The sequence below is a fragment of the Macrotis lagotis genome, chromosome X, assembly GCF_037893015.1.
Source record: "Macrotis lagotis isolate mMagLag1 chromosome X, bilby.v1.9.chrom.fasta, whole genome shotgun sequence".
Lineage (NCBI taxonomy): Eukaryota > Metazoa > Chordata > Mammalia > Peramelemorphia > Peramelidae > Macrotis > Macrotis lagotis.
Window position 1 is genome coordinate 465,338,283 of NC_133666.1, and position 27,336 is coordinate 465,365,618.

General features: G+C 34.1%; 1 protein-coding gene and 1 long non-coding RNA gene across 2 annotated transcripts in view; both read left to right on the top strand.

The window, feature by feature from the left end:
- Positions 1–27,336, top strand: part of PTPRM (protein tyrosine phosphatase receptor type M) — a 1,090,562-nt gene that overhangs the window by 23,971 nt on the left and 1,039,255 nt on the right. The window lies entirely within an intron of this gene.
- The window catches only part of LOC141502237 (uncharacterized), a 132,706-nt gene continuing 105,370 nt past the window's right edge, over positions 1–27,336 (top strand). Inside the window, exon 1 of the long non-coding RNA XR_012472472.1 lies at positions 1–27,282. This is a non-coding gene — a long non-coding RNA (uncharacterized LOC141502237). The remainder of the gene's footprint in view (positions 27,283–27,336) is intronic.

Genomic DNA, 27,336 nt, shown 5'->3' on the forward strand with positions numbered 1-27,336 from the left:
AGACTTGTTTTTTGGTATAACATTTAATAAGCATTTATTAAAAGCTTCCCTAGAATCTTATATTTTCTGTGAAGCTTAGTTCAAGAGCCATTATCTAAGTAAAACCTTTCCTGATCCCCTCAGTTGCTAGTGCCTTCCAACCCAAATGTTTACTTTTCATTGATGTTGTACATGCTTATCTACCTTAATAGAATAAAAACTCCTTGAAGGCAGGGACTCCTTCATTTTGCCTTTGTATCTCTATCTCCTAATATGATACAATTTATATATACATATATATACATATATATTAAGCTCCTACCACATACATATGTAATATATATGTATATATATATATATATATATATATATATATATATATACATGTTCACAGATTATTGCTTGTTTGCCTCCTTAACTGGAGCCTTTTTTTGGAAAGGCAGTGGGGTTAAGTGATTTGCCCAAGGTCACATGGCTAGGTAATTATTAAGTGGTTGAGTTCACATTTGAACTCAGGTCCTCCTGACTCCAGGGCCAATGCTCTATCCAGTACACCACCTAGCTACCCCCGAGTGAATCTTTTTGAAGGATATCATGTCTAAAGCACAAACAAACAAACCCAAAACCATCATGATACTCCCCACCAAAGACCAGAAAAGTTAGATTTCCTTTCTTCACCATTGTTTTCCACTTTCAAACCTACTGTAATTCAGCTGTCAGTATGGGAAGATGGGGACCCGGAAAAGAATCATGACAACCACAGGAGTCCTGGGGAAGAAAATTTGAGCCAAGTCCTCAAAGTTTAATTTCACTTCAATCAAATATTTTGGAAGATGTGAGGATGGAGGAGATAAACATTTGTTCTTTTTTCATGTCTTGATTTAGTGCCTCTCTAAAGAACAGAATGTTAGATACTAGTTCTATTGAAGCTAAAATGAACAGACATACTTTACAAATGAGGAAGACACTGTTAGGCTTGTATTGGGTCATTCACAAATACAATATCTTTTGACTCAATATTCCAATTACTGTATGCACTCCCTCACTACAGAGTTCTCTACACCAATTTCTGATTTCATTCCACCTCCAATTAGCATACATAGTGTCCTAGTGTTTTGCTTTTAAAAATTTTTTTGAAAGTTGGGGTTATGTGTTTGTCCAGGGTCACACAGTTAGGAAGTATCAAGTGACTGAAGTCAAATTTGAACTCAAGTTCCAGCTCCCAAATCCAGCCTGTGCTGGATCTATTCCCTGTGCCACTTAGCTGCCTATCTAGTTCTTCAGAGTTTATTGATATTTCTCATTTATTTATAATTTCCTTCTAATAAATAATCTATGACTGATATGTCATAGTATAACTATTCACTAGTTATTATATCTTTAGGTTAGATATTCTGAACCAGGGAACAACAGTACGGCTTTCCTCCCTCCCACATTGTGATTGTAAATAAATTTCAGAGATCTATGAACCTGAAAAAGAAAAAAAAGTCATTATTTTAATTAACCTGTGTGAAATTAGTTTTTTCTTCAATTATGAATTTAAAAATATTTTGAGAAGGGGACATCATAAGACTGCTAAAGAGATTCAAAGCACAAAAAAAGGTTAGCAGTCCTATATAGAACCTGATTTTCTAGTTCTTTGAAATTACAAACTTGGGGCAGCTAGGTGGCACAATGAATAGAGCACTGGCTCTGGAGTTAGGAGGACCTGAGTTCAATTCTGGCCTCAGACACTTAATAATTACCTAGCTGTGTGGTCTTGGGTAAGCCACTTAACCCCATTGCCTTGCAAAAAAAAAAACTAAACAAAAAAAAAAGAAATTACAAACTAGATTTTTCTTTGTCATATTTAGGATATATTTCCAATAATGTGATTATTGTTTAAGAGGGTATTAATAATTTTGTTAATCTTGTTGTTTATTGCCAAATTACCCTTTCTTCAAAAAGATTCCATCAGCATTATAGCATTGTAACTGTCTTTTTATAGTCTTGTTAACATCGAATTTTGGTAGAGGTAACTCATTTTGACCTACTTTGTAGGACTATTTTGATGATCAAAAATAATTTAAACATTATTAGTTCAGACTAGAGAGAATGGCTACACCCATGAGAAAATGATGAAGTGAAACAGATTCCTCATATGGCCCCTCATCTGGAAGATTCTTGTTAAAAAATATTCTTCCTCATTATGTAAGCAGATCCTCTTGACAGTTAACAATTGAATTCTCAGCCTGTTCCAGGAAGAAGGATTCCTATGGAGTAAAAAGAATATAAATAGAACTATACACATACCAAAGACTGTTTGCACGTCCACCTGCAACTTAGTATTTTGGCCTTTAACACTTCATACTTGTAAGAGCTTTATAATTGTTTACGAATGTGAGATGGTTGGGAAATTTTATCTCTTTTCATTGTGCAGATGAAGAAACTCAGAGAGGTTAAGGTTAAGTGGTTTGTCTGGCAAACATGGAAAGGCCTCAGTGTCTCACAGTGGGAAGGCTTGGTTTCTAATGAGTAATAGGGGAAAGCTGCAGACATTTAGCTATGTACCACTTAGGATGATGGAGAATTGCTGGGTCTTACAAAGAGAATTTACTGTCCTTCCCAAATGACTTTCAGTAAATGAAAATATTAGGTTAAGTAAATTTTGTGGGTCATATTTTAATTATTTCTAATGAGATTTGGGTTCTTGTTTTCCTCCTTAAAATAAGCAGTATCCTATTGCTTTTGATAATGGCCTCTTTGTCTATAGTCTGTAGAGGAAGGTTAACAATTAGTCTTAGACCTAAACACTACTGAACATGGGACACCTACTGGTTATTATGATGCCACCACAAGTTTCCCATGTTTCTTTTTCTTCCTTGATCTTCTCTTTATGGAATTAACTTCTTGGTTTATTTGTCGTAGAAATCAATGTATAAAACTTGACTAGTTTCTTTATAACTTTTTTTAGTAGGAAATAGGAAAACTGTTTTAGTAGGAGTTTTTATGCTAATTAATTTAATGAAATGTTTAAATTACCCTGGAAAGTGTTTCTGCAGTCAGAGGACTAGGGTTCAAATGTTACCTCTGATGTTTAACTACATGTGTGTTACACCTGGAGTCTTAACCTGCTTCTTTCTCTGTAAAATTAAGCAGATGGATGAGATGATGTCTAGCTGCAGACCTATGATCCTATATATTTAAAAAGAAAGGAAATATTGAAAATCATAAGAGATAAGCCTGCTACATAAGAAGAGCTAGTCAGTAGTCAACATTTAAATGCTGAGTGTGATAGGTGATATTTATATTTATATATATATATATATATATATATATGTATATATCAAACTTCCCATCTAATACTAATATATTGATTTCCCCTAATGAGTCTCTCATCATATTAATGATTCTTATCAATTGCAATTAATTTTTTTTACATTTTTCTTTGGAGGCATTGGGGTTAAGTGACTTGCCTTGTATCACACAGCTAGCAAGATTTTCCTATACCAATTTCTGGTTTATTCTATCCCCAATTACCATATGTGGTATCCTAGTTCTTTTCTTTAAAACTTTTTTGGGGGTTGGGGTTAACTGACTTGCTATAGGTCATGGTCAGCAAGTAACAAGTGACTGAGGTAGGATTTGATCTCACATCCTACAGGCTACTTGCTCTATTAACTGTACCACCTAACTACCTCTTTAAATTAATTCTTTTCAAAGCCTGTAATCCAATCACATTCCCTACTAACTTTCTTATTTCTGGGATGCCCCCGACTTTCAAATTTTTGGTAAACCTGAGGAGACTGCCAGTGACTCTTATTTTGCTTACTCCTTGACTATCGTTCAGTATCTCAGGGTCCAGTCACAGTACTGCAGAGTCAGGTGAATTTTCTAACTTTCATATTTTAATTATGGTTAAAAAATTTTCTCATACCACTAGTGAATACTACAAATTAGATTTTACATATAAATATGGAAAATAACTTTAAATTTGCATGATGTTATTTTCTTCTTTTTTTTTAGTTTGTTAGGGTTTCTTACACCCACCTTTAATGTAAAATCAGCATGGGACAATGGAAAGAACCATGGATTTAGAAACAAGACCAAAGTTTGGCTTTAATGCTACTTATGATATTGGACATGTCACTCTCTTCTAGGGCTTTATTATATGATCCTGTGATGACTATCTCCTTCAGATTTTATTTTTTAATTGTGATATGAGGACTTCTGGGAGAGAGAATAAATTCACAGTTTCCTATTAAACATCACTCCCCCCCCCCCATCCTTTTATGTTTTGAGATAGGCAGGCAATCTTGTAATATAATTGAATCCTGCCCAAGCTGGTGTCAAAAGAGACCTCAGAAAACATCTAGTTCAAGTGGGACTTCAACTGCAAAAAACTGCAAAAGTGGTCAATTACCTTTCTCTTCTCTAATATGGGACTGCTTGGTGCAGGAACTGTCTCCGAAAACTATCTTAACTCCTTTTGGAAAACTCTAATTTTTAAGCTATGTTAAGCTGAGTCTAAATCTCCTTTTTTCCCCATCATGCACCTGTTGCTTGTAGTTTTGGCCCCAGCATGAGCAGAAATTTCACTTCCACAGCTAGTTCTTCATATGCTTAAAGAGAAATGTCTTATTTTCTCTTAAACCTTTTTTTCTCCACGATATACACCTCCAATTCCACTGTCCCTGGGTACACTTTTCCCCCCTCCCTCCCTCTCTCCTTTCTTATTTATTCTTTTGCCAGATGAAGGTGCCTCCAACCCCACTCCTTTCCACCTACTGTGGAATTCTTTAGGAAGGACAAAAAACTCATTTGTCCCTAACCAGTCCAAGTCAGACATTCAAATACTGTAGCCACAATAAATTATTATTGGCATAGTGACCCGAAGGCCAGAATTTGTCAAGCCCTGGTTTTTTATATCATGGCACTTGGTATATCAAGTCTGTCTCCTTAGAACACAGTCAGTCCCAAAAGATTAATTGCTTGAAAAACCAGAAGGATTTTGTTTAATCTCATTGATACAATCTTGTAGCATGGACTTTGAATTCTGAGGATTAACAAGGCCCTTTATTAAGTGCTTTAGGTTAAGTAGAAGGTTGCTCTGTGATATATTGTAGTATTCTAATTTGGCAAGATGGGTTAATCAGCATTCTCTTCCCCCAAAAAAGTCATCATCTAAAATATTGTGAGTTGTAATGCTGATCTACAGGAAGGAATATATCTGAAAAGCAAGAGTGATTGGTCTTTGGATCTGTCAGGATGGAATATTTATTGAGGGTTTTAAATTTTCACCTAAGGATACTGTGAATGGGTGTGTACTTTACAGTAGAGAGAAAAAGAAATTAAGTGTAAACTGGGAAAGAGCAATAACCATCTCTTTCTTCTGGACAGATGACAACTGACAGGAAAATTTTCAAGTAGTAAAATAGAACTCTATGATTTTACATACTGAAGCCTGAAAAGGATGAAAAAATAGATAGAAAAGATATTACAGTATGATATTTAAGCATATTGTGCTGGCAGCTGATGCTTTCCCTAATCCTCATTTGGCTGGCTTTTCCCCCAGAATTGTTTCTGTGCTAGAGTGTTAATGGATTGGTTAATTTGTGAGCAAGACTGCTAATTGTATTAAGCCTCTAAAACCTTATTAAGCTTTTGTGTAGAATTAGATCACAATTTAGGGAGGCTGCATATCATGAGGTTGGGAAAAGGACAGCAAAGAAGTGAGTCTGTGAGCTTAGACTGGGGGAAAAGGCCTGAAGAAAGTTTTGTAAAAAACAGTGGTTTATACAAAAGGACTTGTTTCACCATGGAGTTTGCATGTCCTCTTTATTTTTTAATGTTGGATTTTTACAATTCTTTTGTTGTTGTTCTGTTATTTCAGTCAGACCTCATTTGTGACCCCATTTGCAAAAGTGACTTGCCATTTCCTTCTCCAATTTATTTTACAGATGAGGAAACGGAGGCAAACAATGTTAAATGACTAGTCCATAGTCACACAGTTAGTAATTGTGTGAAGTCAGATCTGAATTTAGGAAGATTCCTGACTTCAAGTAAGACACTCAATCCACCACACCTTCCTAAATTGCCCTTTTCTTTCATGGTCATAAGAAATGAGCAAGAGTTACAGTGTTAGAAAAGCTGGTGCTTTTAACTAACATTTTGTACTTCTATTTTGACATTATATTCTGTGTATTCCATACCTTAGTGGAATCAACTCAATAACTGAAGCATGTTTTAGAAACTGTGACCCTTAACTGTTTTAAAATCTGTTTAACTGATTTATTGAAGCTGGGAAGGGGTTTTTTGAAATCTTGGCTGTTCACGAGTGTTTTCTTGTCATTCTTAGATGCTTTCATTGTCTAAGGGTTTCATAGGTAGGGATAGACAAATTTACTACCTGAAAATGTTCTGTTTTCATTTCAGAAAAGAAGAGTTAATATACCATGAAATATCCCATTGACCTCATGATAAGGAATAGTTAATAGCTCATTTGACATATTCTGTTGTTTTGGCACAGATTAACTCCTTTTCAATTCACCTAGAATTTCAGTGCTGAGTGCTTGATGGTGTCAAGCTTTGGGCTAGTTATCTTGGACATCAGAAATGCTGACTCAGAATTAAGTTTCAGGGTCAGCTCAGCCAGGGCAAATGCAGTCAGAATGTTTCTACTTTCTTATGTATTTTTTTTCTCACCATCTCTTCCCCCTTGAGTATTTTTTTAAAAGGTTGACCAATAATGAACTTCGATTGTTTGCCCAGAGTTAAGAAATAGGATATATTCATACTTGAATCCTCAATTTGGTCACATATTTTTATTATTTTTCTGCATATAAAAAGATGATGGAAGTGAGGGGAAAATTCAGGGAAGAGATATTTTTAAAGGTTGATAAAATGTTTGCCCTGGATGTCAGAACTTTCAAATCTAAAATGGTTGTAGTGCTGATCCCAATACTGAAATCTCATTAGATTCCTGACTAAATATTTTACTGAGGCTTAAAAATGCTCAGCATGTGCTTAAATATTCTAGAGCTGTGTTTCTCAAAATTAATTCAGACAAGAAATGCTTTGGGGCCTGACAATTATTGACAGACCCCATAAATATTGGCTTTATATCAATGAGGCTAAGGGGGAATTTTAAAACAGAGTAGAGGAAATTAAGTCTCATTTCATAATGAAGAACTACAGCTTACAGTTTTTGTGTTTTATTTACATGATATATATTTATAGGGTGTTAATATTATATAATAATATATTGATTATGTAATTACATACAAGTTTTCTATATTATATCATGCATATACATGTATCTGGTCTTGGGAGTTAGGAAGATTTTAGTCCAGTCAATTAATTCACAAGCATCTGAAGATCTACTTTGTTGCAAGCATGTATGCATTGGGAGAATACAAAGAATAGTGGGAAGGGAATAAATATTTATTTATATAGTACTTACAATCTGTCACTTTATGAATGTTCTCATTTTAATTACTTACTTATGTATTTAAAAGTTCAATATATAAAATAATTCTTTTTCATTCCTATTCAGACACAGTGTCCTAGGTTAAGATTGGTTAGTTATATATGGGCATTTCTGATTTGCATTGATGGGGAAGTTTTCCCAACCATAATTCCCAATATAGATGAAGCCGTAAGTCTGAACCCCCTACCCTATTGTACAAAAACAAAAAGAAAGAAGAAAGAAAAGAAAAACTGCCCAGTTAGAGGTAAGAAACACTATTTGTCAAGTCAAAAAACTTTAAGTTTGAATCCTGTCTTTTATACATACTAGTTGTGTGATCATGGACATGTCACTTAACTGTCAGTATACCTCAAATAGTATGATCTTAATTTAGAAGAGCTACTAGTCTGTATTGACAGATGGAGTTTCTACACAGAAATAAATTTACTGGGTCCAAATAACAACTACTACTACAATTACTAAAAACTTTTTTCACTGACAAATTCACAATTTCTTTTTTTATTTTTGAGAAGAAAATTTTGATTACTGGTAATTTTTTTTGAGTCTGCTATTCACATAACTGGAATGTCAAGATTTTGTGAAAAAGCAGTGTTTGGGGAATGTTGTTCTATGGTATCTGTGATTGTTGCTTCACAAATTATAGGCCTTCATGATAATCAGCCTATTGCGATTTGCTTTTTAGTCAGTATCTAATGAAAAAAAAGATAAGTATTTTCTTTAATTACTGGAAATAAAATTGTGGCTAACTTAAGTGTGCAAATTGACTGCTTAGTTAATCATTACTCTAAGGTGAGTTGTGTTATTTACGACCCCCTTGCCCCTTAATTGGTTGAGTCTTAATAAACTGCAGTTTATTTCAAGGACACAAGTTTTTAATGATTTTACAGAAATTTCTGAAAAAAGTCGAAAGAATTAGCATAATAAATAATGATTGCTTCTAGCGTTTTTGTTAAGATAATAAAATGTTAAAAAGCAAGCTACTCAAGTAGAAAGTAATTGCCCTGACAGGCACCACACAGCCAGCATCCACCATAAAGCAAACCTTCCCTCTAATGTCAACCTGATTTGCTACCCGCATAAATGTTTCCTCACATTATGGAAATGTGCTTTTCCTATCAACAGAATAGAATGAAACTCCAGGCCTCTAATTAATCTCAGCTGACGTTTGATTTCATACCCAGGTTAAAGGCAAAAGGCAGGTGGAGCTCCCCCCCCCCTTTTTCCTTCTCTCCCCCAATTGCATGACCACAGGCAAATCTCTCCATTAATGTCAAATTGCATCTGTTTGTCTCATTCTGGATGCCATGTGTCAGTCATCAGGACATGAGTTTGACTGATTCTTACTGCCTTCCAATCAGTTTTCTTGGCAAGGGGACTGCAGGGGTTGGGGGGAGGGGTTTTTTACATTACAGGCCTTTTCCTCTGAACCCAGTGTCCTTGTCTCTTTTTATAATAGAAGGGAGATAAAAGTGCTAACAAGGTGAAATGAAATTACAGATGCACAGGAGTAGAGAAAAGGGCAAAGAGTTTATGTGTTTGATATTGTATTTATCTTTCAGTACTATGAGTCATTAAGTAAAAGTTTTGCAGTTTTGCTTAGTGAGAGATGGAAAAAAAACTAAGTTTTTATATTAAAAAAAAGTCTCATGTTGGATTGAATGTGGCCTCAGAGCTAGGAAAAAAATCTGAGTTCAAGTTCTGACTCTGAAACACATGCTGGCTATATGATCTCGGGCAAGTCACTTGTAACTCCCAATGCTTGAAATTTCAGAGAAGATGGAGACTTGCATTGGTAGAGGGCTTTCCCTCATCTGGGAGTTCTTTATACAAAGGAAATAAGAAGTCTGTCCTTTATCCATTTCTCTTTTTATGCTACTTTTGGAAACTAGTGTTTAGCTAAACTTTCAGAATGAAATTTAGATTGGCAATATAAAAATCTGCTCATTTGAATAAAGACACCTAGCATAACTAGTGATTCCTTAAAAGAATGGTTTAGGAGGTCAAGAATCCATGGGACTTCAGTCCTGAAGTCACTTGTGCTTGTTTTATTCTGTTGGATGTACCAGTTTCAGGCATCACTGTATTCTCAGGGTCCTTCTTAAAGATGTCCTTCAGCAGTCTAGAATATCCTCCTGGTGGATGAGTAGGTGCATTATAATGGGATCATAGGAAACCCATTGTTCAAGGAATGAAAAGAGTCTATTATATAGGGGAAGAAATGCTGTGGTATTGAAGAGGACAGAGAATGGGACTTAGAGGAAGAGATGAGAGAGTGGGGCTACAATAATAAAAGATAGGGGTGTGGGGCTAGAATAACAGTAAGAACACCTTCCTTTTGCATAATAGTTTATCAATTTTTTAAAGAACTTTGACATATATTATCTGATTTTATAATTCATTCTGCAATCATTTAGTAAGGTTTTCTGTGTAAAATACTCTACTAGGTTTGGGAGAAAAAGCACAATAGTCAAAATGGAAGATTGATCTTCACTGAGAGATCATCTTTCCTTTTACAGATGAGGAAAAGTGACATGTAGAGAAGGGAAATAATTTTTTCTCTTCTTGAATATAATAGGGAGCAGAGCCAGAACTGAATCTCAGGACCTCTGATTTCAAACTATGCAATCAGCATACCTGATCCCTTCCTTCCCAGAGCACATATTCACAGAAATCCTGTGAAGTATTCAGAACACACACATTTTTAAAGCCCTTCTTAACCTGACCCCTTCTTACCTTTCCATGCCTCTTACTGCCTAGATCCCTTACCACCTGTCCTTCTCCATTCTTCACTCCCCATCGTCAACCTGCTCTGTGATTAAATGACACTGGCTATTTACTGTTCCTCACATAAGACACTCCATCTCCTGCCTCCAAGTGTTTTCCCTGGCTGTCACTCACACTTGGAACTAACTCTGTTCTCACCCCTGCCTTCTGGCTTCTTTCAAGTCTCAGCTAAAGTCTTTTCAAGAAGGCTTTCTTAGTCTTCTTTATTCTTAATGCCTTCCTTCTGAAACAACTCCCAATTTATGCTGTATGTGACTTACTTGTATATAGTTTGCATTTGTCTCTCCCAATAGACTGTGAGCTCCTTGAAAGCAGTCTGTTTTCCCCCTTTTCTTTGTGTACCTAACACTTAAAATAGTTACAAAGCAGGTACTGAATAAATGTTTGTTGACTTGACATTATAACAGATTACAAAGTTGAGTCTTGGGTAGATGGTAATGGCTTTAAGTCAGAATCAAGTGAGCTAATTGCATTAAGCTCCAGAATTTTACAGAGCATTCTCAGTAAGATTCATGATCTTTCAAAAGATTGGTTATTTAAAAATCCATGCATGGAAAATATATAGTCAACAAAACAGTCAATGACATGCACTTAGATAGGCAGACCATTGGCCATTAGTACATATATCTTGGACAGACCCTGAATATGAATAGGATGCTGTATCTAAATCTGAACAGGAAAAAGAGTAGGTTAGATTGTATTTGGGAAAGTGTGCAGTGTTCTCCATGGTTCCAAGCCTATATGGTTGTAAATCATGAGATAAAAGTGTCTGGAGAATCAGATTTGTAGATGACCCAAATAGCAGTAGAAAAATAGACAGTGGTTAAAAGTAGGTAGATAAATTCTCTTCCACCAATCTTTTTCCCATCTTCTCTCTTCAGAAGAGTAGAGTGTTAGAGGTACAAAGATTCAAGTTTCTAGATGATTTCTTTTGTTTTAAAGAAGTAAGAATGCCAACAGTTCAGAGGGTGTATCTCTCAAAAATGAAAGTATAGCATTATAACCCTTTCAGATATGGAACTTGTACCCTGGAACCCACACTTTTTAATGCTTCACCATGGCCCATTACTTCAAGCTGGCCTTAGCTATTTCTGATTTTGCATCCTAATTATCTTCGCGCCTGCATGATTCCATGCTCAATACATGCTCCAGGTGACAGCCCATACCTTGAGAACTCAATCTATTCATCTAGAACACCCACATTGGGGTTCCCACTATCCTGAATGGTGAGTGCCTCACAAGATTCATTATTAAACTTTCTGTATTCCCAGTAAGTTGGTTCCTTCAGATCAACTCTTGGCCACATGATCTCTACTATTAGCTAGGTTTTTCCTTAGGAAACCTCAAATAAGTTTTATTCTAATATGAATCAAAAATAAGACTCAGAAGGCAAGGTGATCACAAATATTTCAATAAGGTGTTTCAAAGCCAATGGTTAATGAGATTATTTCTCTGTAAAACATTTTGATTCTATTCATATGGAATATCAAGAGTCAAAAAGAACCTATGAAGACATTTATCCTCATTCTCAGCTTTAAAACCCCTTGGTCACAGGCAAGAACTCTGAGCTATGAAGTCACTTTTCAATATCCTATAGCTTTTTAAAGATCTAGAAAGCATTAAAATCTATGTCTTCTCACTTTCATTCTAAGGTTCTTCTTTCCACACATGTCTCCTTGCCTCTCCCCCCAATAAGATACTAAATGCCTTGACATGTCTGGTACATGTGATTTAAATTTACTTTCACTCCAAAGTTTATAATTTTCCTTTTATACAAGTTCTTATATATTATGTACTTTTTTCTCCATAATGTTTTTCCCTTCTATTTGGATCTGATTCTTCTCTCACAACATGATCAATATGGATCTATGTTTAGCATGGTAATAAATGTAGAGCCTTTATCAGATTTCTTTCTCTTGGGGGTGAGAGGGAGAAAAATGTAAAACTCAAAACCTAGCAAAAAAAGATTGGTAACTAGCATTGCATGTAGCTAGAATAACAGATAAATAAAATATTAAGAAATAAATTCCCTTTCATTGTCATACCTAAGGATGGCAAAGAAATATCAGTCACCAACTATTTATTAGTTACTTACTATGTGTTAGGCATGGTACCAGACATCAGGAAAGGGAGTATACAAAAATTAATGAAATGGTTCCTAATAGCAAGGATCTTATGTTCTCAAGGAGAAGATAAGTACATATATAAACAGAGATAGCATAAATATCAAGTGATATAAATTATACAAAGTAGTTAAGGAAGATGGGAACTAGTAGTTAGAGAAATCAGGAAAGACCATACAAAAGATGCTATACATATAATAAAGGTGTATCATTATGTCTAAAAATAACAAAACTGATGATTTCAGCAAACCTAGGATGATTTGTCTGAACAGATACTGAGGAAAGTAAGCACAACCCAGAAAACAATTTATCAAATAACAATGATATTGCAAAGAAAAATAACTTTACAAAACATTCTCTTAATGCAATAATCAACCAGGGTTCCTTCTCCTGAAAAAGAGGCAAATAACTCAAGATCCAAAATAAGACTTGAGTTTGGAAATGGAAATTCAAAACCATGCTGGAAAGTTCTAGCATTTAGAAGCCCTGAGGGTCAACATGTACATAGTAGGGGAAAAGTGTTTTATACTATGCTTAAGTGAAAAAGAATTATTTAAATAACTCAATATCAGAAACAACTATTGAAAAGACCCTAAATAATCTTCCACAGAGAAGGAAGAAAAACAAAATGAATTTTTAGAACCAGATGAATTCATGTATGTATGTATGTATGTATGTATGTATGTATCATGGCCAGTGTGGGGATATAGTTTGTTTAATTTTGCATATCTAATACAAGGGTTTAATCTTTCCTTGATTCTGTAGAAATGAATTTAGTCATGGTATAAACATTTTTTAAAAAAAAGAGGAAAAGAAAAGAGGATCTCTGAAAAAATGCACAGACAAAAACAGTATAAAGGTAAATAAGAAACATAATCAAAATAGCTTTGAAGATAATATGTTGAATGTATAACATGCTCAAAAAGAAAAGTAAAATGTTAATTATACATATTCACAGCTTTATAAACTTTTCCAGTTCTGTTCTATATTTTATAAGCATTCTATCAGTTATTAAGATTTTTTAATAGGAAAAAAGTTTGTTGGGTAGTAATGTAGCATTTAGGCTATTAATCAGTTATCTTTTATTTGAATTACAGACTTGTCTATCTCCTTTTCCAATCATACTTTTTATCTGCATCTATTATGATACTAATAGTAAGGATCTTATATTCTCCTGGGGGGAAACAAGTACATATATAGAGAGAGCATAAATATCAGGTGATACAATTATACACAAAGTAATTACGATAATATAGTTTAGGAAGAAGGAAACGAGCAGTTAGGGAAATCAGAAAAGAGTTGCTATCAATATTTTTTTTTGTAAATAGGCATCCCTTTCCTTTTTCTTTTTTTCTGATTGGAATAGGGGCATCATATTGGTATCACTGGATCAGAAAGCATGAACAGTTAAATAACATTTTGGGGCTTAGGTCAATTTTGCCAGACTGGCTGTACCAATTTACAGTTCTACTGACAGTCAATTAATGTTTCTGTTTTCCTGTAAAGTAAAATTTTAAAACAGCAGTTCTCAAAATCAACTGAATTGGTTGGTGGCCTGGTACTTTCTACCACTTCAGAAAACATCCTTTCACCTGAAAGAATGTCCTTTTCATTGCTATGTGAATGAAAAAAAGAGGCAATGACACTAAGAGAACAAAAAGTATATGTGAGAAAATAGGGCTTTTACCATTGAGTGACCTCATTCCTTTCCTGTGACAGCTCTAGGCACTTCTGCTCCAAGGTGACAGAAAGTAATATGCCCCTGAAATAGGACTAGATTTATCCACTACAGCAATTGGGAACAAGAAAATTTGATTTTGATGTCAGGCCAAAAAAAAAATTCACATTAGAAACTCACTCCAGAATTCTATACTCACAAAAACAAAACAAAAGAAGAAAAACAGACACCCTAACCTGTTCTGTTAGAACATCTTTCAGAAAGAAATGGCATTTGTACTGAAACCTGCTCACTTTTCTCTAATACTTTCTGATCATTCAGCCATTCTGTGTCCTATCTGAAGGAAGGCTCATTTGTAGCTGCTGTGTCAAAACATAGTGCTAATGAGGTCAGGGTATAGGTTCTTTAATGAGTCAGTGGGCTTCACAGAGGGAAGAGAAAACATTCCATGGAGGAAAATTCTTGCTCTCTTGCCACAGATCCTGACCTTAATTAGATGTGTCAATGACCAAAAAAACATGGTAAATGTGGGAATGGTTCCATATAATAAAACCATTTTGATGATTCGAAAGAAAACCTTAATTCTAAAAAATTTCATACTGAAAATGTATCATCTTTACAGATTAAGGATGACATAGTGTGTACCCCATTCTCTTTGAAATAGGAGCCACATATCAACAAAAAATCTGATGTTTCAGTATTTACTGATACTTAAAAAATGGAAATTCAAAACTATGCTGGAAAGTTCTAGCATTTAGAAGCCCTCAGGGTCAACATGTACATAGTAGGGAAAAAGTGTTTTATACTATGCTTAAGTGAAAAAGAATTATTTAAATAACTCAATATCAGAAACAACTAGTGAAAAGACCCTAAATGATCTTCCACAGAGAAGGAAGAAAAATAAAATGAATTTTAGAACCAGATGAATTCATTTTTGGTGCAATGGATAGAACACTACCCCTGGAGTCAGGAGGATCTGAATTCAGGTATGGCTTCAAACACTTGATACTTACTAGCTGTATGACCTTGGGCAAGTCACTTAATCTGATTGCCTCATATCCAGGACCATCTCCAGTTGTCCTGATTCATTTCTGGCCACTTGACCCAGATGGCTCCAGAAGAGTGAGGCTGATGATTTAGCACAGCAGCTCCTCCCTCAAATCTAATTCACAAGCATGTCATGGCATCACCATTCTGAATTTATGATATTCTTTGAAAATGAACAACCAACATCAATTGTAAAATGTTCAAAGAGCGATGAAATCCAACATAAATTGTTCTACATAAACTCTGCAGTAATAAAAAGGTACCTTTTAATTTCTTTCTATGATAAAAATAGGGTTCCTAAACTAGGGAGAGGAAAACAGGCTCATGTTGTATTTAGTCAATTTACTACTAATATGTTAAACTCAACTTATAGCCTAGGTATTGAAACTGGACTGGTGATATCACTGATATGAAGAGCTCCCTTTTCCTGTGTAGATTCACAACTACTTAACAATCAGAGGTGGTTGAAGCTCCTTTGTGACTTGTCACACAGGGTCACAAAGCCAATCAGAAATGGGATAACCATCTCTTTTGGCTTTGAGATAAACTCTCTCTCTATTGCACCATATTGATTGTTATGATAAAGGGAGGGAAGATTATATTGATGTTTTAGCTGCTACTAAACTTAACTTTTTTCCTCACTGTTCCCTCTCAGCAGGGCTAACATGCAAAAGAAAACAGACACTTTTCACTGGCTGTGCTCAGAATATTAATGATTCAGTGTTTCAAGATCTGATCATTTCAAACTCTTAAATATATCAATACAATGTAGTATTGATTTTCCCCCTTTATTTTATTTTATTTCCTCCCCATTTACGTGCATAAACAACTTTCAACAATTACTTAAAAACTTTGAATTCCAAATCCTCTCCCTTCCTTACACCCCACTCTCCCTAACATTGAGAAGGCAAGTTATTTATGTAGGTTAAAAATGTGTAGTCAATGTTGTATATTTTATATAAGAAACACATAGTTTGTGGCTCAAGCACTAATTTTTTCTCTCTCCTTCCCTACCAACAATGATTATGTTAAAAAAAATCACACCTAGCAATATTATATAGATAATCTTATTTTTACATTATGCTTTTTATGAATAGTTCAAAATCTAAATATTGTAATAGAGTCAGAAATTAAAGGGAACTTAACCTGGGATCCATGGATCAGTTAGTAGATTTATTTCAGGGAGTCTGTGAAATTAGATGAAAAACAATTATAACTTCATTTTCATTAAATTCTAACAGAAATTTAGAATTTCTTTTCATTATAGTTTAGACAATTAATCATTTCTCTAAGAAGGGTCCATGGGCTTTACCAAATTGTCAGAAGGATCTGTGCACAAAACAAAAAAAACAGTCAACTACCTCATTTTGAAAATGACTAAGTGCAGAATGGATAAATGGTTTTTAAGACAAGCCACTTACCTAGTCAAAGTCATATATGTACCAGAGCCTGAAATGAACTCAGGTCTTCTGGACTACCAAGATCAGTGCTCTTTCCACTGCTCCACACTTTATCCTTTTTGGATAATAATTAATCAACTTATTAACTTATTTTAATTGTGACTTTGTGTAAGGAAATTCCTTCCATCCCATTCATGCTTTCTTTACTGCACCTGATTTTTTATAAGATAAGAAAAGCCTTAGAATGGACCCCAAATGACCTTTAAAATATGAACCACTTAATAGTCCTTATAATTTCTATGACAAGTCAGTTTGGAAATCTAGAAATCAGAAACTTGTTTAGAAACAGTTTGGTAGCTACATTTTGATTGAAAACACTTCATTTGCTACTAGAGTATGACTGATTGATAATGATAAAATAATCACATCTCCGAAGACCAGAAAAATTCATCAGACAATTCCATTTGGAGACTGTGCATGTTCAAACAATAGAAAGGAATGCATTTCAATTTTGTCTTCTCTGACTTCTTTTCTGCATTTATTTCTCAAAAGTATAGGAAAAAATCTTTGCATTTGGTTTGATATAACTCTGCTCCCTTAGGAGATTAACCCGATAGGAATTAAATCATATGGCTATAGCTAACAATATAATTATATCATTCTGTGACTTTCTTAAGGAGCATTGGGAAGACTAAAAGTCTTGAAAGGTCTAGGTCATTCATGATAAGACCTGAAAAAATTGAAATTTGTTTTTTGTTGTTGTTGTTGTTCAGTTATTCACACATGTTTGACTCTTGATGATCTAGGGACTCTTGGTGACGACATAATATCTTCCACTAACTTTCAAAGTGTGTCCAAGTTCAATGTCATTGTCATTTCCATGACACTATCCATCTCATCCTTTGCTATCTCGTTTTCTTTTTGCCTTCAATCTTTCCCAACATCTGGGTAATTTCCAATAAGTCCTGTCTTCTCATTATGTGGTCAAAGTATTTAAGCTTCAGCTTCAGTATTTGACCTTCTAGTGAATAGCCTGAATTACTTTCTGAGTGTCTTGGAGGTAATTACCAAATAAGATTTAAGGATGCTTATTTGTCCTAATTTAATTTTCATTTAGGGCAACTAAGTTGTGTAGTGGATAGACTCCTGGGCCTGGAGTCAGGAAGGCTTATCTTCTGGAGTTGAAATCTGGACTCACGAACAGCTGTCTGACCCTGGGCAAGTCACTTAATTGTGTTTGCTTCAATTTCTTCAAATGTAAAATAAGCTGGAGAAGGAAATGGCAACCTTGGGAGGTAGTTGCTATTATTAGGTTAATTTTACTGTTGAGCTTAAACAAGTTATGGTACATGAATATTATGGAATGCTATTATTTGATAAGGAAACCATAAATAGTCAAATTCTAGAGAAGCATGGAATGACTTACAGGATCTGATGCTAAGTAAAGGAAACAGAACCAAGAAAACAATGTATACATTAACAACAACACTGTGAGGTGATGAACCCTGATGGATGCAGCTCCTCTCAAACAGATCAGAGAACTAGGACTTCCCTAGGAGACCTGCTATGGACAATGTCATCCACATCCAGAGGAGGGGAAAACAAAACAAAACAAAACAAAAATTTACTGTTGAGGAACCTGTGTCACATAATTACTCTTTGTCTGAGGCCACATTTCAACTTAGTCTTAGTTAGCAAGCCTACCTCTCTATTCATTTCTAATTACAATGCATTTATTCTTCAAAAGTACAGGAAAAAACTTTGCATTTGGTTTGGTATAACTCATAACTCTTTGTTCTAAAAACAATATATTCTACTATTTCTTCATTGGTAAGTCCTGAAACTTTTAATTTACATTATTTTAGCTGATGGATACATTTGAGCAATTCAGAAATCAAGATAAATGTATATGGTTTAAAAAAATTCTTGACTGTTTCCTATTTGTTTAAATTGGATTAGTTATTTATTAAGCACTTAGTATGTGTTCAATATTGAGCCACATTTTTTTGGAGAGTACTTTATAATACTTAATGAGAATCACTGTGATCATTGAAATAGATCTGATTCATTGTTATTTTAATTTCATTTTTCACAAATGTTTGAACAAAGTCACTGAATTGTGATACAACCAGATTTTGTTGATGTCAGAAAGGTAAAAGTACTATTCCTTTTAAGGACTGATGATTTAGTATTTTATTTTCTTTGTTCTGTGGTGTTGCATTTCTGTCTCAACTATTTAGTGGGATTTTTGACAGAACCAGTTCATTAAGTGCACTCAATTCAACAACAACAAAAAAATTGGTAAGTGCCCACTGTAGTCAAGAAAAATCTTTTATGGTTTTTGGCCTCTGAATTTTGTATTTTCTAGTAAGTCAAATAATTCAGAAACTCTCAATTCAGTAGCTGATTTAAGGTGAATAGTGATCTATGTGTTTGTTCCACAATAAACTTCATTCCAAAAAAGGGATATAAAAATATATTCCCTCTAGGGACTTTTGCATTGTTGGCACTCTGTAAACATTTAGGCATTACTGTCAGAATTTGGACTAAGTACTGAAGTCATTTATAGTTCCCTCTTGCCAATCTACAATATATTCCAGGCTTTCTATTGCATAAATGTTGAATCAAAGAGAGTTTGTTAGAATTAATATAGAATCTCCTGACCAGTCAGATATAAAGGAATTTAATACTGCTTTTGTTTGGAGGGACTTTCTTATCTTAATAAAGGCTTTGCAAGAATTGTATTTGTTAAGGTTTTTAAAAGGTGGGAGTGGCCTTTAAGGACAATTGTAATTTTTTTAATCACAGAAATTAGTAACTTCAGAGACCACCTAAATCTACCTAAATCACACCAATAATCCTCTTCTGCAAGCCCACCAACAAGTGATCATTTAGCATAGTTTTGTAGATCTCTTTGCCTCCCAAGTCAAATGCCTCTTCCATTTTTGGATAGTTGTTCCCTTATATAAACCTCTAAATTGGTCTCTGGAAGCTTTTAGCCATTTGTCCCTATTTCTGCCCTATAGTGTCAAGCAGAGATATAATCCCTTTTCCACCTGACCCGCCTTCAGATATTTGGAGACAGCTGCCATGTAACAACATTTGATCAATGACATTCACTTTGAATGCTTTCATAGCCAATTTTAGTCTTGGTTCTCCTGAATTTTGTGCCTTAAAGGTCCTCACAGCACATTGAGTATACCTGCTTATGACTTTTAGGCCTGAGATAGCATTCAAAGTCTCTTCCTTATCTCCAATATACCTGTTTTGATGTCTGCTAGTTTGTCCTTATCACTCACCTGAACATTTGTGAGAATATAGCAGATAAAAAGTCTTTAGTGATGTCTAAATACAGTGTGCATGAGATTTGTAATTTAGTTATTTTCTTGACACTAGGCTATATCTGGATCAGGTGTTGTCATGTGTCAACCTATTTGCCATTTTTGAATAAACTTTGCATGCCCAGACTAGAAATGGGGTTGGATACTTTAGACATCTATTATCACAGTTAATCGAAAATCACGTCCAGTATATAGGTGTCCACAGTGGATAGATCTCTGTTCCTGGAGTCAGGAAGACCTGATTTGTCTCCTTCCTTCCTTTCCTTCCCTCCTATGGCAGTTAGATGGTTTATTAGATAGTGATGAATTTAGATTTAGGAAAATCTGAATTTCCATTCTCCATCTAAATACTTGTTAGCTGCTATTTAATTTCTCTCAGCCTCAATGTCCTAATCTTAAAAAAAAAGGGAAATAATAATAAACCCTACTTCACAATACTATTTTGAGCATCAAATAAGATAACATTTAAAGCCATTTACTAGTTTTATACTGCTAACAAAATGCTAGTTAATACTATTATTACTTATCAAAGGAAAACGAATATTTGATCATTTAAGAAAGATGGAAATTTCAACAGTTCTTTGATATTTGATACCTTTTTGAAAGGTAGCATGATAGAACATTTCTCTCTTTAATTCTAATTATTTTTTAATGTGTGAAAAAGAAAATGGAAAAAATACATTATGGAGAAAAAGTAGAATTCATTAAAATTGTTTTTGCAATATTTTCTTTTGGCATATGCTACTAGAGAGTAAACCTCAAAGCTTAGGGAGATCCCTTTCAAGTCTTACTTCTAATACCTACTAACTGTATGTTTCTAGGGCAAACCATTTAATCTCTCTGTTTTAGGCAGCTCGCTAATATTTGAAATCTCTTTCTTATCTTCAGTACTCCTGTTTTGATGTCTACTAATTTACCTTTCTCACTCACCTGTACTTTTGAGAGACTATAGCATAGAGAGAGACTTTTTAGTACTGTTTGAATATTGTACAACTGTGACTGGTGATCCACTTCCCATCTTCATGTTAGACTGAATCTGAATCAAGTGACATGTTGTTTCCATCCTATTTGCTATTTTTGAATAAACTTTTGTTATCTGTATCAACATCTTTATTTCTCTATTTAAGGGTTTTTTTTAACATAAGGTCCATGGATAGATCTGGGATAAGAAGAATAAAATTTTATCTTTCAAAAAACATTTTTACTTAATTTTAGCATTTCTGTAAATTATTTAAAAACATTTTGAGAATGCATCCATAAGCTTAATGAGACTGAGAGAGGGATCTGTTTCCTCCAAAAATTTCATGTTATATAAAATATCTTATTCATTTATTATCATGGTTAATTGAAAATCACCACCACTGTTATAGAGGCAATTAAATGTCATAGTGAAGAAAGAACAGAATATTGACCTGTATTGGCAGAAGGAGTTTTCTCATTCAAAGAATTCCCTATACCAGTGAAATCACAGACCCAGTTCCTCTCCCTTCTCCCTGCCACCTAACTTCTTTACTGCATTAATGGATCCATGATTTCTTTCTTTAGCCAGATGCTGAGGCAATGTCTTTATCCCCATCTTATCCAGGTTTTCCATAAATCTACCGTTAAGGATGTATCTAATACATGAAATAGTTATTGAGTTCTCTAATTGCCTTTCTCTTATTCTAACAGTATTTTAGATCATCCATTATATTACTTGGGTCAACCACTTGTTGGTCATTACAGGACCAACTCCATTTCTAGTCTGGCCATGCTTACTTTGAGATTTTCTTTGATGGAGGTGCCAACCTACTGGGGTTCTTAACATTTCTATTCTGTGGAGCTTTCAAAAAGTTTGTGTATGTGTATATATACATATACATATACATGTGCATATATGTATATATATATTTGTAGTTATATATACACACATGGTTATATATATATATAAACATGTCTACATATAACTATATTCATATATACATGCATATATAAAAACTCTTTATCCTTTTTTTTAAACTTTAGCATACAGGTTTCCAAGACAATCGTATTTCTGGATTGCTAGACACTTCATTGCTTATAAAGAACCAGTGGCCTCTATATAGGTCTAAGGGATAAGTAAAGTGAATAATAAGACTCATCCAGATTGAATGAAAGCTGTTGACAAAGGCTCAGAATAAGGCAAGCAGTTAGACAGGAGAAATGGAGAGGATTCTCTTTTCTGGGTCTTTCTCACTGGTTTTTGAACAGCAAGAATTTTGAAGCTTAGTAAGTAACCAGTGTACCTAGTACACAGTGAACCTAGTAACCAGTCCTCCACCCTCCTCCTTCAGTTCATCAACCCCTCTTTCTTTCTTTTCTGTTGCTGATAGCACCCTACTTAGAACAGACAAACCCTGTCCCCTCTTATGGCTTGGACTTAGTGGTTTTGCCAATTTTAAGGCTCTCCCTGCAAAACACATACTGACTTGTTGAAACTCTCCTAAGCCTGCCTCTGGACAATGGTGCATTCACTGTCATCCTATCCAGGATTCTGGCTGCAGCAGCATAACAGATGCTGTGTTCTGAGCAGCCTTTTCATGGGTCTTTAGATCACGTTCTTTGGCTTTCATTTGTAAAATTTAATTTTGTGCTCTCTTCCTCCCAAACAGCCTTTCTCTATGCTCTAAGACTGCTATTAAACACTTCATTTCTGCATAGCGCTTTCTATATATAGTTTACTGAAATTAAGGAGCCTTCACTGAAGAAACTATAGCACCATAAAGTAATGAAGTAATATTTCCAGAGACAGAGAAATATACACATATGTAAATGTATAATGTGCATATATATAATTATATACATGAGAGATAGCTATGTTCTAATCAGTCTTTTTATTGACTTTTAATTTTTGGTCATCTCACCTATATATGTATATATATATATATATATATACACATATATATATAATCTTTCTATCTATCTATATCTATCTATCTATCTGTCTATCTATCTATCTATCTATCTATCTATCTATCTATCTATCTATCAGATTCTTAACCTGAGGTCCATTGACAACCATGAATAGATTTCAGTGAGTCTGTGATCATGGATGAGACAAGTAAAATTACATCTTCATTTTTAATACTTTTGACTCAATTTTAGGATTCCCTTAAATTTTTAAAAGGTATTTTGAGAAGGGTGCATGGGATTTACCAGATAGGTAAAAAGCCACTCCATTAAGACCTTCAGCTGTATATAGACACCTCTCTCTCTCTCTGCCTCTTCCTCTGTCTCTGTCCCCCCTTCTCTCTCTCTTTCTCCTTAATTCTCTCTCTCTCTCTCTCTCTCTCTCTCTCTCTCTCTCTCTCTCTCTCTCTCCATCCAGCCTTCAACCTAACATTCCTTATACACAAACACATACATACAGATAGATAGATAGATAGATAGATATGAAATCAGAAGCTTGGGGAACATTAATTAGGTAATAACCCTCTACATTTCATACATATGTACTACTTGTCTGTGGGTATACATATATAATGCATCTATGTACATGCCAATATTTATGTAATATATAATCCTTTAAAATGCAATACTTAGGACTTCATCTATGAACATATTGATCTCTTTCTCAGTAAGAAGTATTCATGAATATTGTGGCAGAAAAGAATATTCACCATTTGGTCACCAACTTTCTCATGTTGTCTATTGGCATTTAATGAGGCTGTCCCTTAGATGACAGCTACATGATGCAATCCTGGACCATATTCAAAGCCTTTATTGCTTTTGAGACCTTCCAGGACTTGTCTTCATTTTAGGACATGGATCATCAAATTCTAGGCATTGGAGAACAATATTAAGGGGAGGATTCATGCAAATATACATACCTTACATCTATATGTATATATATATATATATACATATATATATGAAATGTATATATTTGCATATATTTGTCATCACCTTTTCATCAAATTTGCTCTTTGTTTTAAAGCAGAACATGATGATTATAATGAATGTTCAGAAATAGGGACCAGAGAAAGCAGTGGAACTTGAGCCTGGATCTGTTTGAACTTTCATAAGGGAAAAGGAGTAACAAAAATTATCTTAACTTAGAGAGACCGAAAAATGATCCCTAGAAATGCCAGGTTACAAATGAGCTCAACTAACAATTCTTTTCATGCCGTGTAAAGCTTTAGGCTAAATTTGGCATCTGTGGAGACTGATTTAAAGTCTGGAGAGTTAACTGTGAGACACATTGACTGCTTGGCTTTATGCCAGATGCCAAGAGGTGTATATGGCTTAAGGTTCATAATTTTGTTTTGGATATTGTTGTTCTTCTGTAAACAAAAGCAGTGGAGTTGTGTTAAGTATGAAGCATGGAAAGTTGAGATGAAGGAAGTCCTATGAAGGTATTTGAATATCAGTAATAACACCTGAAATAACATCTGGAGAGTATTTGACATAATAAAAATATCTCATAAAATTATTGAAATTCTATAATTCATAGATTAAAAAAAATAACTGAAATTGGCCTCAGATATCATCTAATTCAGTTCTTTTGATATATAGTTGAGGAAACTGAGGTTCAGAGAGGTAAAATAATTTTTTAAAGGTTGAATATAGATTGCCTAGACTATAACTTTTTCCAATTACTTATGTTATATAGATTACCTGAAAGATGATAGCAAATTTCTGAATAACTGGGACATATAAAAATTCAGGGAAAAGAAGATAAAATTTTCCCGAGACATATACAATGCAATGTCTTTGTATGTACATTTGTATAAGACATCTACACACATATGTATACACACACACACACACACACATATATACATATATATATATGTATATATATATATATATATATATATATATATATACGTACATACATACATAAAGTATTGGATATGTCTATAAGTGAAAACAGAAAGCCAAAAGATTTGATTCTTAAAATATGTCCTTAAAATACACTTGCTAGTTCAGTATTTATTTCCTTGGAGATAGAATAAAACATCCAACTAAGTTGTTGATAATTCTCATTCAACTTCTGGTGTGACTGGATGCTGATTTTTTTTTTCCTAATTCAATTTCAGATGAGCGAAATGGATGGTGCTTCTACAAGTCCCCTTTCTCCTTCAGCAACAATGTTCTCAAATCATCTGTCATTTCATTGTCAATTTTGAAATGGATTAGGAAAAAAAATTCAGACTTTCCTACCTTTCTTTGGATTGATTATATAATAAAATTTGGCAATTTTAATGAAATTTAAACAGTCCTACAAATGATTTTTATCTTGACTTTAATTCTGTAGAATATTAATAAATACTGTGGTGCTTAGAATTATGTTACTTTGTAAAATTGTAATGATTTTTATAAAGTCTAAAATGAATGGTTAGCAACTTGATATCATGTTGCAAGTTATTAACTGTGTTAGTGACACTCTGCCTTAATCTGGGAAAGCAAAAATGTTATCATTTAGTTGTAGGCTTTTTAGCATGAATCTCATGAAAAAAAATTGGAAAATAAAAGGCATTTCATCCAATTCTTAACAATACCAACTTCCTTATTTTATTGCATTTGTGATCTCATTTCTCATTTCTGTAAATGCTTCCTCCAGTGGTATATATCGAAAGTCACCCATTTCTTATTCTAAATCTCTCTTCTCCTCCAGAAGGGATCCAGTCCCTGTGCCAAGATCCTTCCTCTTCCTCTTAACCTGATAACTGATAATTAAAAAAGAGGCTTGATAATTGCATTTCAATAAAAATGGTTTCCTTTATAATCTACATATTCTATTCATTTAAAGCATTAATCTGAAGTGCGTATACTTTATGAGTCTATCAAAAGAATTCATGTCACAAAAATGGTTCTGATTCCTTGTTTTAAATCTCTTTGTATGGATAGCTGCAGCACACAGGTTTTACATAGATACTCTGATATAACCTTCCACCACCTCAACTCTTATATATCACTTTGGTAACATATTTTGTGTCTCTTCTGTGCAGTTATTTGTTAATATACTATACTTAAACATACCATGAGGCTTTCCATTTTCATTTGGGTGACTTGCAATTTTGATTTATTTGCACAATATTGTAATTCATGCTTTGTAATCATGAAGCATTACCTGAAGAGTATTAGGGTAAAAAAGTGAATCTTTTTTTAAGGAGAAACTTGGGGCCATTAAAAGCACTACCAAATTTCCCAAGTGCACTTCAGATTCATTCTTCTTGTTAATCACCAGTGCATTACCCATGTGTAGTATCTTCCCATAGACATTCTAGATCCTTCTGTAAAGAGAGTGAAATGTTTTGATTGGTTATAGATCTCCTATCAGAGCCATGCATTATTTTGGGGGTTAGAGAAATTAAACCAGTGCCATTCATAAGCAGCAGCATTCTGAGGAATCACTAGACTCCCTCTTGTATTTGAATTTATGTAGAATTGATAGGCATGGAGGTATAGTGCTGAATCTGGATCCAGGAAGAACTGAGTTCCAAACCTCAGGCACTGAAGAATTGAGTGACCCTGCACAAATCACTTAATCTTTACTCAATTATTTCACCTTTAAACTGGAGAGAATAATAGTTCCTATTTTTGTGGTTGTGAAAATAAAGTGAGATAATAATTTAAAGCCCTTCCAAGTTTTAAAGCACTATAAAAATCCTAGCTATTACTATTATTATTATTAAATATGTTTGGCTTACTTATGCCCTCTGTTGTGTGCCTAGCTTGATACTTATAATCAGAGGGTCTTTGAACATGGTTATTTCTGTAATGTCTTTTAAGTATTCTTGCATTATTTGACATATGCACTAAAGACATCTGGTTGGAAGAGAGCCTTGAAGTCAATGTTTCCTCTATCAAATCAAATGCTATTCATAGCTTTTGAACAATAATAAGCGCAGTAGGATTTCCTCATCTGCAAAATGAAGGAGTTGAACTCAGTGGTCTCCGTGGGGGGGAAGGGTGGTCCCATTGCTCTAGAGCAATGATTCATTCATCCTTAGGGTCCCTGGTTTATTGAATCTTCCTAGTTGGTTTTGTGTGTTTGAGAAGATGTGGTCTGTTGTAAAATAACAATTAAAAAACAAAAAAGGAAGAACTTACTCTTTCCCCCTTCTCATACCTTCATCAAGGTTACAATTATTAAATATGCAGCTGTAGTGAAAAGGGTAAGGTAGATATGTGGATCAGTAATAATTGATATTTTAATTGCTTTATTTTTGTAATAATACTGTCTATTCTAGGTTTTTAAATATTTTTCAAATCATTTGCTATCTTTCAGTTATCATGACAATTGATCCCTTAGTACCCTCAGGATGGTTATCACCTTCAACATAGATCTCTTTTTTTGCTTACTTGTTCTAATCTAGCTGTTCCTATTTTTCCTTTAATGTTTATTTTACTTTTTCACATAGTGCCTTGGATACCATGATATAGAATTCATTCATTCATTATTGCTTCATCGTCATTGATAGAGATGTTTGTTATAGTAAGTTTAATGGTCTTTCTCATTTTTTTTGGCTTTCTTCATCAATAATACATT